Source organism: Octodon degus, unplaced genomic scaffold (genome assembly GCF_000260255.1).
Source record: "Octodon degus isolate 3935 unplaced genomic scaffold, OctDeg1.0 scaffold00029, whole genome shotgun sequence".
Classification (NCBI taxonomy): Eukaryota; Metazoa; Chordata; class Mammalia; order Rodentia; family Octodontidae; genus Octodon; species Octodon degus.
In genome coordinates this window covers 2,752,675-2,760,909 of record NW_004524605.1, presented here as the reverse complement: position 1 = coordinate 2,760,909, position 8,235 = coordinate 2,752,675, and the positions used below count along the sequence as shown (strand labels likewise).

General features: G+C 56.5%; 1 protein-coding gene across 5 annotated transcripts in view; it reads right to left on the bottom strand.

Moving 5' to 3' along the window:
- Anxa6 (annexin A6) overlaps positions 1–7,893 on the bottom strand; it is a 50,442-nt gene extending 42,549 nt beyond the window's left edge. For 2 of the 5 annotated variants that reach the window (XM_023713106.1, XM_023713109.1), the window contains exons 1-2: positions 7,817–7,893; positions 6,089–6,127 (exon numbers count right to left, since the gene is read on the bottom strand). The gene's annotated coding sequence lies outside the window, so the exon portion shown is untranslated. Of the gene's footprint in view, positions 1–6,088; positions 6,128–6,796; positions 6,846–7,706; positions 7,789–7,816 lie in introns of those variants that run through there. The other 3 variants (XM_023713107.1, XM_023713108.1, XM_004629318.2) reach the window with 3 other exon arrangements.
- Positions 7,894–8,235: the final 342 nt, after the last annotated feature.

Below are 8,235 nucleotides of genomic sequence, written 5' to 3'. Positions count from 1 at the left end.
AAGCCAGCCCGGACATCCGCCTACTCCTGCCTGCCTCTAGGGTCACAGGACGTGGAGAGACGCAGGGCACAGAAGGTGGATTCTAGAGCCAGGCAGACGGGGCTCCAGGCTTGCCCTGTCACTTATTAGCTATGTGACCCAGGCTTCTGCTCCGTTGAGTTCAAGGTTACCTCCAGCGGAAACTGGGCCTTCCCTCTCCTGCCCCAAGGGCTGCTGGAGGCCGCAACCTCCAGGGCAGGTACTGTCTGGCTAAACAGTGCCCCATGTTTGCCACGAGCCCTACTACCTGAATGTGAGTCCACAGAAATGCAGTCAGCAAAGGACTGAGGTCAGATCAGCCTGCAGATGCAGCTCAGCTCAGCTCAGTTCGGGTTGGGGAAACCCTGCCGTTGCTCTGGTGACGGGGCCCCCCCTGGTACAAATGTGCAGCTCTCCTCAGGAAACGGAAACCGCACCCCTCGCAGTGTGTGTGCTGGGGGACTGACATGGACCCCACAACTGGGCTGGAAGCCAGCTCCGGGATGCCCGAGGCTTGGGGCCAGGGGCCTGGAGGGGAGGAAAGCCCAAGGCTAGCAGAGGCAGGAACTCAGAGAGGCCTGGGAAGGCCGCGGAGGCGGAGTGTAAAAGCTTGTTGCCTGCACCCTGAAGCATTCTCCTCTGGCTGCACTGCTAGAAACTTCAGCTGCTGGCTGCCACCCAGGCCCATCTGGAGGAGAGCCCCTATCCAAGGAGACATGGCTCAAGGGAGGGGCCTCCAAGCCTCTGGGAAAGCGGTCTCAGCTCAGAGAGCAGTTTCTGTGTGCCTCGTGTGAGCCAACATCTCGGCAGACGGAGGTGGAAAGCAAGCTGTGTACAGAATTAGATGTTTGGATTGCAGCTCAAAGGGCTGAGTCCGTCGGAGGCCAGCAGCCCCTCCTCTGGGGACTCAGAGGCCAGGAGTTGAGCGCACACCTGCTGACTCTGCCCAGCTCTCAGAGGCCCTCAAAGACAAGCCACACCCAACTTCTCAGTGCGCCAGGCTGTACTCTGCACCGTTCTAGATCCCCGTGAGGCCCCGTGGTCCCCAACTCCAGGCTCCTCTCTTCTGAAATGGGACATGCATCTGGAGGAGGAAGGCAGCACCAGGCCCCAGGGAGCCCCTGGTCCTGGCTCCGGCCCAGCCCCCTAGAACCTCAGGCAGCAGGCTCCTCTCTGGCCTCGGTCCTCCCTCTATAAAAGGAGGCCAACAACCCTCACTTCTTCCCCGGCAGATCCATAGTTGACCTGGGAGGAGGCTTTCTGAGCTCTCACCAAGGGTTTTCACAGCCGCGCTCCCTGGCTGCAGAGTTTCCTCCGTCCCTCCTCCTGTATCATCTTGGCGTGGAGACCAGACCGACAAACAGGGCCTATTCAGCCAGGACCCCTGGGGTGCTCCAGAAATCCACTCAGGGTGAGCATTGGGCAGTGCTGTGCTCTGAGGCCACCCTCTGCCTGCCCTGGTAGCCTGTGACCCTTGCAGTCCCTTCCTTCCCCTTTGGGCTCAAGATAGTCCAGGAGCAGGAGGACCCCCACCCTCCTGAGAACTGCATGGGGCAGGCTCCCCCAGATCACACAGGGTGTGGGCTCTGCCACACAACTGCAGGGTCCTGGAGTGGGGACCAGAAAGGTCCCCAAGTTCAAACCCCCACACTGCAATTCCTGGCTCAGGACCTCAGGTGGGCTACGCAAATTGTCCCTGCCTCCCTTTCTTGCCTTCTCTGAGATGGGACCTTGTGAGGGTTTTGCGGGCTACTGGAAGATCACGTAAAAGAAATTCACCCAGGTTCCTGTGGAACAGTAAGTGTCCCATCCTCGGTATATGTTCCTTTGGCATATTTGAAACTAGTTATGCAGAGAAACTGCAGATCTCTGCAGACACACGACAGGCTCTACATATCTGTCCTTTTATTAAAAAAAAAAAAAAATGAAGTTGGCATCTGTTCACATCAGTGGAAAAAAAAAAAACCCAAAAAAAACCAGCAGATGCAGGTGTTTCTACCTGACATCCCTTCTGCTGAGGGATGATTTTGCTGCAGTTTTGGTTTCTTTTTGGTGCTGGGGCCTGAAGCCAGAGTCTGCACTGAGCTACGCCCCCAGCCCTTGTCATGTGAAACAGGGTCTTGCTTAGTCTTCAGACTGCCCACCTGGGCTTGCTCTTTCCGTGCCTCCTGCCTCAGCCTCCGGGAGTGCTGGGATCTCAGGTGCGCAGCACCATGCAGCCAGCGAGATCTTTTCAGAGAAGTCTGGGGCCTGACAGCTGGCCTGGATAGACGGGATCAAGGGGGGGGGGGGTGCTGAGGAGACTGCACCACGAAACAAGACCACTGTCGTTCACTGGGCGGAGAAATCCCAGCCTGCAGTGGACAGGAGGTTCTGGCGCCTGGCCCCTCTTCCTACCTGGCTTTCTAACAGACAAGTCTGCATGCTCACCCCTGCTCATCTCTGTAACGTCAGCTCACCACACAGATTATAGTTCTAGACTTTCAGGAAGGTGTCTATTTAGCTGCAGCACACCCCTGCGCCTCAGGAGCATGCAGAGGGCCAGAATTCCAGCAGCCGCGCCCCGCTCCCAGGACCACACGGCGTCCTTCTATGCCAGCCCTCTTCACTTGTTTTCCTTGCGGATCATCTGCCCTCACCTCCTGCCTCCAGCACACACCGCAGGGCCCTGTCCTCCCCAGCCCGCCCTGCCATGCCCTCTGCTGCACTTTTTTTTTTTTCTTTGTTTGGAGGCAGGGCCTTGTTTTGTAGCTCAGGCTGGCCTCAAGCTCTCGGCAATCGTCCTGCCTCAGCCTCCTGAGTGCTGATCCATTTTCTATCCTGTGATTGAGGATCTTGACCATGCTTCTCAAACCTGGGGACTTTTTCAAAATCACCAAAGGCCAACTCAGAAATGGGCACAACGGTTCTGGGGTGAGGCTTGGGCACTGGTAATTTCTACAAGTTTTCTTGGGTGATTGGGATGCACATCATCAAGGTAGCCGAGTGCCAATGCTCTCTGTGGGGTTCAAATCCCACCTCCTCCGGGAAGCCATGAGCAATGACTTTCTCCCTGCTTGGGATCCTTCAGTGCTCGCCGCCTTCCCTTGTGTGGGTTTGGTGAACATGGTGGATGTGCCTTTCCTCCTTAGGTGGAGGCTGCCTGGTTCCTGGGCTGGCGGTGTCATGGCTATCCGTAGCTCAGGAAGTTGTAGATTGTGGATGTTAACGCTCACTCTGTCCCTATCAGCTAAAAGCCCAGTTGGCTCCCCTCCCCTTCAGGTGGAAAAACCAGTTTTGTATCTAATTGCATATTCCTTTCAATATAAACCTGCTTCTCCTTTCAGCTGGTTATTAGCATGTGTCTGGTCTAGTCATTGATTAATTAGAATAAAATCTGTATATATCATTTTTATATCTGTGTGCCGTGATAGTAACTTTTTTCAAAAATTACTGCCTAATTACTGCATATGCTTCTATGCTGCGCCAATTGAGAGGGTACAGCCTTGCCCCTGGCAAAGGCAGGTGGCCTAAAAGATTGTTGGATGGTATCTTTTACTGTGTGCTTGTGAAAATGTCCTTAATGATACACTGAAAAGTCATAAAAGAAAAAAAAAAGGAACCATCAAGCTTGCTTACTCGGGGCCGGGGAGATGGCTCAGTAGAATAAGCGCTTGCCTGGCAAGCACAAGGGCTTGAGTTCAATCCCAGATTCTGCAAAAACAAACAAACAAAAAGCTTGCTTACTCCCCATCGTACAGTCAGGACAGAGAAGGATTTAAGAAGTTAGCTGGGGGGCCGGGGAGATGGCTCAGTAGAATAAGCGCTTCCCTGGCAAGTGCAAGGGCCTGAGTTCAATCCCCAGTTCCGCAAAAGATTAAAAAAAAAAACCTCTTAAAATTTGTTAAAAAAAAAAAAAAAAAGAAGAAGAAGAAGAAGAAGAAGAAGTTAGCTGGGTGTGGTGGTGCAAGCCTGTAATCCCAGCCCTTGGGAGGCTCAGGCTGGAGGACTGCGGAGAGTTTTGAGACCAGCCTGGGTTACAAAGCAAGTTCAAGGCCAACCTGCATCACATACCAAGACTCTGTGTTTCAAAACAAAAAAGGGTAACTTGCCCAACTCCATAAATAAAGTTACTGATTAACGTGAGATGAATTTTTCAATCGATACTTATTGAGCAGGGTGTGGGATTGATTATGCCTGTGATCGAAGCATTCCAGGAGGATGAGGTAGGAGGATCACAAAGTCAAGCCCCACAAAGGCAATTTAGCAATACCTCCTCTCAAAATTACAGCTTGAAAGGGATGGGGATGTGGCTCAGTGTGAAAGCCTGTGGTGTGACGCCCAGTACCAGCAAGGGACAAAAACCCCCGAGTAAAGGAGGCTCACTGGTAGGAACTGGAGGTAGGGGAGGACACGCAGACCAAGACTGGCCCCAAGGTGGCTGCCTCTACAGCAGCTAGAATCCTCTTTGGCCCCCACGTCCCATCAGTCACAAAAGACAAAAAAGCTGCCTGTCCCATGATAAGCAAAAGTGTACTTCAGACATCTGATGGGAAGAGCCCAGCACCCCTGCCTTCCTGCGCCCTGAAGACCATCCTCAGCACGTTGGGGCCTGGCCACGCTGCTTCAGAGCCCCTCGGCCTGGGATATCTGCGGGCTGGGGTGCAGCTCAGTGGCTCAAGCTCGCTGGCCCATTTCAGGTCCTTTCCCATTTCTGGTGGTTTCCCTGAACAAAGGCCCCAGGTGCAGCCACCTCCCTCAGGAGCCCAGGCCCATGGAGCAGGGCGATGACAGGGAGTGCCAGCCCTGGCCCTGGGCTCAGGACACTCTGGGTTTCTTAGAGTGCAGTGCCTTTCCTATCCTGATCTAGGCCTCTGATCCCGGACTAGGGAGCATCTGGGAGGTCACCCGATGCCCCAGCACTGGGAAGGGTCTGCCCCGTGTGAATGCCAGCTCAGGTTACTTTCGAGGCAAGAGGAGGCACAGTGTTGGGTGTCCCAGGGGAGTCTGCAGCCTGAAGGTGCAACTTAGTAGCTGAGCAGCCCCGGGCAGGTCTTCCCTGCAGTCTGGTGCAAAGTGAGACTCACTCCAGAGAGTGGCAGTGAGGGCGAAATGAGCAAGAGGAAGCTGCCTCAGCGCTTCTGAGTATTACCACTGCTTTGGCGGCCACAGCTGCAAAGTGCTAAGGGCCCCTGACGCCCCCTCCCAGCGTTCAGCTGGCACCTGGTGGGCTGGAAGGGCTCACGAGGATAACTGCGGCTACTATTTTGTGGTTATTACTTAAGGAGCCGCAGGACACATGTTTCACAGAAGAGGAGCCTGAGGCCAGGTCGCTTGTGCTCTTGAGCACCACACCCTTCACCCTTCTGAGATGGTGGCTATGTGGCAGTTTCGTATTTGTCACTCCACTGTCTCATGAAATTGTCAGTGTCTACCAGTGTCATCCTCCTTCAGTGGACAAGTGATCTGAGGTTTAAAGAACCCACAAAGCTAGGCATGGTGGTTCACAGCTGTAATCCCAGCACCCTGGGAGGCTGAAGAAGGTGTGTAAATTCAAGCCCAGTCAGAGTATCCTAACAAAACACTGTTTTAGAAAAAAAATAATCAAGACTGGAAAAGTCCTGGGTTCAATCCTAGGATCACACAAAAACCAAAACCACAGTCATTCATTCTAGTCAGTCTCTACGAGGGCTTTTCAAACCCAGAAGGAAACTGGGAACTGCTTCCAGGCATAGTGACACCCCAACACACTTCCTGGGGGGGGTCTCACAGGAATCAATGCAGACCACATCCTGTGCTCTGTCCCCGCCCCGGAAGTGTCCTGGACAGAACCGCTAGAATGGGATGGCAAGAAGGGCCACCCAGACCCAACCCACTTTACCAGCTGGGTGCTCTGTGCGCAGGTTCAGCCCCTGGGGAGGGCGCAACTGAGGCCCTCAGCGGTGAGCTCCGCAGTGCAGTCCTCCCAGCGGGAACCCAGCCAGCACCGCAGCGCCCACCCTACAGGACTGTGATCCTGTCCAGAGCCCGGCGCCGCACTCCCCGCGGCCTCTCCCCCTCCTCCCTTGCTCAGTCCACAGCTGTCCCTTACCCAGAAACTGCAGCGACGTTGTTTCCCAGCGCAAGGTACCTTGGGGACAAAGGCAGAGAGCAAAGGAAGGCAAATGAGTGACCCGCACAGCTGCAGAGGGGGATGGCGCCTCGCCTCCCTCCTGTCCTACCCGGCCCCACCCAGCTCCCAGAACCCTACACTGAAGGCAGGCTGGCGCTGGGTCAGCAGGCATAGCGGGAACTGACGGCCACTCCGTACTTTCTGTGGGTTCCAAGGACCCAGAGAGACACAGGATTTGTCCAAGGACTCTGGCCCATCTGGAACTGTAGCCCCACTTCTCACCAAGTCCTGGCCACTGTCCTCTGCATGGCCAGCTACAGGTGGGGTCTGTGGGCACTGGAAGTGTGGCAGACACTCTGAAGTGGCTAAGCAGGCACAGGCTCCCCTTCTCCAGCTCAGAACTAAACCTGGGCTTCTGCACGGAGCTAATGCTGCACCTTTGCCTTTCTTTCTATCTGGAGAAAGGGTCTCCCAGAATCGCTAAATTATTCGTGCTGGGCTTGAACTTGTGACCCTCCAGTCCCAACATCCACACGTGCTGGGACTACAGGTGTGTGCCCCAAGCCACGCCTAGAGGCAGTGCCCAGTATAAGTGAGGGGAAGGTCGGCTGGAGGGAAAGGGCAGAAAGCAGTCTTCTCAGGAGCCCCAGTTATTTGCCCAAATTTGGACTTGTCGGGAAGACCCACCAGAACTCAGACAGAAGGGGAGGGAGGAAGTGGTGTCCAGCCCAGTCTCTCCCAGGGACTCTTTCCCTTGCTTTCCCTTTCCAGGGCCTACAAGCATTGGCCCGGGAACTCCAAATCTTCAATCAAGAGTCCAAACCTGCAATGGGTCCTGGCAGTTTATCTACCATTGTTTTTTCTGAAAGGGGCCAGGGCTTATAGAGGGGGTGGGCTCAAGGTCACAGCGCTAGTCCTTGGAGGAGCTGGGATTTGAATCCAGGGTATCCTCCCTCCCCGCGCCCCCGTGCTAGCATTCTGGGAGGAATCTTAAATTCCCAAATCTTGGGAGGGCATAGATTGCGCTTGGAACAGTCTAGAAGGGTGGAGCCCTGGAAAGCTACAAGAGCCCTTGCAAGGTGGTGTGGTGGCCCACGCCTGTGATACCAGCTACTGGGAAGGCTGCGGCAGGAGGCTCAACTGGGCAATTTAGCGTGACCCTACCTCAAAATAAAATATAAACGAGGGCTGGTAGTGCAGCACTTGGCTGTCGGGCGTGGCGAGTTCAACCCCCAGTCCCTAGCGGCGTTGGAGGACCCCTCCGTCCTCTTTCACAGCGAGCAGTAACCCCAAGGGGGTGGGCGTCCCAGCACCGCCAGAAGAGGCTAGGACCGCCCTTCACCTTCCCCACGCAGACGGCCTCCCCCGCAAACCCTGCGGGTGCCGCGGGACTCCCTCCCCAAGCTCAGTCTGCAGAGCTCCTTCTGCTACCAGCCTCGGCCGTATTTCCCTCGAGGGTCGCTGATCCCCGGTTTCCATTCTCTCCAGCCCCCGGGAACAGGGTCAGCAGCCAGGGTCACACCCTCCGCAGAACCCGGCTCACCCTCCGCCCCGCACCCGGCCCGCCGGCGACCCCTCAGGTGGCTGCGCCCTGCACCCGGCGGACGCCTCCAAGCTCGCCCTCCCCGGGCCGGCGGAGATGCGATCGATCGCAGACGCCCGGGCGCCTTGCAGGTCCCCGGGGCCCTCGGGCCGCAGCCCACTCACCGCGCGCAGGCCTCTCGCGGGGCGGGCGAACGCAGCTGCTGGTCCGAGCCCGTTAGTCCTGCGGAGCCGCAGGGGCGGGTGCTCCGAGCCGGCCACGTGGCGCCCCGGGGCCAATCAGGCTCGCCCGCCTCCCCGCCCCGCCCCCGGGCTCATCGGGTTGGGAGTCTTCGAGCGTCCGCAGCTCGGCGGGGGCGGGGGCCCCAGAGCCTGGAGCTGCGGCCGCTCTCTCCCGCAGACCCGCGATCTGGAGGGGTGGGTTGGGGGTTGCCCGAGGTGCCGGGCCTCCCAGGGCTCCTGACTCCCAGATCTGTATACTTAACCCCCGAGTCGTGCGACTCACCCAGGCTTGGTTGAGAAACAGAACACTGAACTTTGCCAAAAATCGAGGCCAAGAAAGCGCCTTATCTGCCTGGTCAGAT